The sequence below is a fragment of the Rattus rattus genome, chromosome 2 (assembly GCF_011064425.1).
Source record: "Rattus rattus isolate New Zealand chromosome 2, Rrattus_CSIRO_v1, whole genome shotgun sequence".
Lineage (NCBI taxonomy): Eukaryota > Metazoa > Chordata > Mammalia > Rodentia > Muridae > Rattus > Rattus rattus.
The window spans coordinates 175,729,143-175,732,694 of NC_046155.1; positions in this window are offsets into that span (position 1 = coordinate 175,729,143).

Genomic DNA, 3,552 nt, shown 5'->3' on the forward strand with positions numbered 1-3,552 from the left:
GATATTTACTGGTCCTTTGAGCTGGGAGTCTTCACTCTCTTCTATACCTATTATCCTTAGGTTTGATCTTCTCATTGAGTCCTGGATTTCCTGTATGTTTTGGACCAGTAGCTTTTTCTGCTTTACATTATCTTTGACAGTTGAGTCGATGATTTCTATGGAATCTTCTGCTCCTGAGATTCTCTCTTCTATCTCTTGTATTCTGTTGGTGAAGCGCGTATCTACAGTTCCTTGTCTGTTCTTTTGGTTTTCTATATCCAGGGTTGTTTCCATGTGTTCTTTCTTGATTGCTTCTATTTCCATTTTTAATTCCTTCAACTGTTTGATTGAGTTTTCCTGGAATTCTTTCAGGGATTTTTGTGACTCCTCTCTATGGGCTTCTACTTGTTTATTTATGTTTTCCTGGAATTCTTTTAGGGATTTTTGCGATTCCTCTCTGTAGGCTTCTACTTGTTCTCTAAGGGAGTTCTTCATGTCTTTCTTGAAGTCCTCCAGCATCATGATCAAATATGATTTTGAAACTAGATCTTGCTTTTCTGGTGTGTTTGGATATTCCATGTTTGCTTTGGTGGGAGAATTGGGGTCCGATGATGCTATGTAGTCTTGGTTTCTGTTGCTTGGGTTCCTGCACTTGCCTCTCGCCATCATGTTATCTCTAGTGTTACTTTGTTCTGCTATTTCTGACAGTGGCTAGACTGTCCTATAAGCCTGTGTGTCAGGAGTGCTGTAGACCTGTTTTCCTGTTTTCTTTCAGCCAGTTATGGGGACAGAGTGTTCTGCTTTCGGGCGTGTAGTTTTTCCTATCTACGGGTCTTCATCTTTTCCTGTGGGCCTGTGTCTTGAGTTCACCAGGCAGGTCACTTGCAGCAGAAAAGTTGGTCTTACCTGTGGTCCCGAGGCTCACGTTTGCTCGTGGGGTGCTGCCTATGAGCTCTCCGTGGTGGCAGCAACCAGGAAGATCTGCCGTGGGCTTTTATTCTACATAAAAGGTGGAACAAAATAATCACAAGAGGTAGAGAGATAGAAGAACCTGAGAGGGAGAGAGGAGGGGGAGGAGGGAAAAGGGTGCAGGATCAGGTGTTGGAAGGGACTGGAGAGAAGTACAGAGTGTCAGAAAATTAAATGGAAATATGTAGCAGCGACAGTAGGGATCTGTGATAGCCACTAGAAAGTTGTAGATGACAGGTAAGAGAAAAGCTCTCAGGACACAAAGGGGGTGACTTTAGCTGATAAACTCAACAAAGGAAGACTACAGAGATTACATTCAGTAGATAGGCGTAGACACCTGTTGAGGGATAGTACCATGAACCCATCTCAAAAATTTTAAGCAAGAATTTTAACTGTCAAAAGGAAAGACAGAGACAAAAGTATAGAACAGTGACCAAAAGAAAGGCCATCCAGAGACCACTCCACATAGGGTCCACCCAAACTGCAGACACCAATCCCAGACACTATTTCTCATGACAAAATGTACTTGTTCACAGTAGACTGATATGCCTGACCTCTGAGAAGCTTTGCCAGATCACAACTAAAACAGGTGCAGATATTTCCAGCCAAGCACCAGACTGAGTCCTGGGATTCCAATGGAAGGGCTGGGGGAATGACTGAAGAAACTGAAGGCATTTGTAAACCCAAAAAAATAATAATATCAGCTAACTTGATCACCTAGTGCTCCAAGAGACAAAACCACCAACCAAAGAGTATACATGAAGGAATCTATGGCTCCAGATCCATGTGTAGCAGAATGTGGCCTTATTTGGCATTAATGGGGGGAGAAGACCTTGGTCCTGTGGAGACTTGATGCCCCAGAATAGGGGAATGGTAGAGCAGTAAGGAGAGAGTGGGTAAGTGGTAGGAGGAGCACCCTCACAAAAGCAAAGAGAAAGCAGATAGATGGGGGATGGGTTGGGGATTTCATGGAGGGGAAACTGGGAAGGGAAATATTACTTGAAATATAAACCAATAAAATGATTAATAATAATAAAGGATTTCTGGTCACACACTAACAGCTGCAGGTCCTGGAAGAAACTGGATGAGTGAAAATTTGGAATACATTGTGACAAAAACTGATAAATGTCAGTGTAGTATAATTTTTTTGTTATTCAAAAGGTAAGCTGTATTAGGACAGTTCACTTCAATGTATGAGAGGGGCTCCACAGATGGGAGACCTCAGGGGATTCTGTGTCAGACAACATATGGGCCATTTTGGGGCCCTCCTGCTTTCCAGATTCCTTCTCTTTTTGCTTGGTCTATCACACCTTTACTCTTGTTTCCATTAGCCAGCCTTTTTTGAAATTGAATTATCTTCTATGGGATAGGAGACAATCTCTGGAACAATGAGGAGCATTTCTTGAAGTGAAAAGTTCTCATGTTTTAAATTAGCCCAACTTCATCTGATCTTCCTTCAATGTATTGACCTGTTGAAGAAATTATTTTAGCCAAGGCATTCAGGAACTAATTTTGTATTTTCCTCTGGAGAGTGACAGAATACTTGTAAATACAGTGTGAACAGTGACTTCACTGAACAGAATTTTGAATGCCAGGATTATACCACTAGATATGAGAGCTAGAGAAATGAGCTAACCATAGTTCAGTGATCTTGTGCAAGCAGGTTGAGGGCAATAGTCACTTGGCTTTGTTTACAGGTCTGTATCTCCATGCAGGGACAGAAAGTCCTCATTCTGAGAACATACTCTTAAAGGAAGTCATCAAGCTATTAAAACAACAGCAATCAATAACATTAGAGAATGATAGGGACACCATTGAAGATACCCCATGTTATGCTTGTGGCAGCAGGTAAGTGGAAAGATGCACAGAAAAGAGGTGTTACATGGGGACAAATTCTGGGACAGAAAGTCTTATCTCCAGTGGACATTGAGACAGTAAAGAGAGCTGCACCTGCTCCTAGAGTTCTAGTGAAGCAAATAGTGATATTAATAATCCATTAAGTGAGATAGGTCTCCTTAAAATCATCAAATAAATAAGTATGACTAAAGGGGTGCTGTTTTGTGTGTGTCACTTCAGGTTGACTTAAGAGCAAGACAATGCACTGTGAGGCATCAGGTAAAATTTCTGAGGGCACATTCTTCTGAAACTTTCCCAAGGGTGATACAACCTGGATTTGTCTACAGACTACACCAGACTGAAGACAAGGAAGATGGCCAGCAACATTTAGTGCAATTCAAATGAAGTTAATTGTGGTGATATCATTCTTGGAAATGACATGGACTTTCTGTTTCTTATCTAGAAAGAGGAGTTGCTTAAGCCCAAAGAGACAGGTGCTTCATATAGAATCATTGACTACTCTACAAGAGCAACTTCAATTACCTCCAAGTCTGCAGAAGAGTGCCTGAGGGCACTTTCTTCTGAAGATAATGCAGGGTAGGTATGCAGGGTCCCTTTCATGACAGAACTGCTTTTCCCTGTGCCTGTACATCTTTGACAGAATAGTGAGGCAAAATACACGTGTAAGACCCTAAAGAAGCTCTAGAGAGACACTAGGACATTTGTATTTGAGGAATGTTCCTAAACCTTCAAATATCCCACTATTCT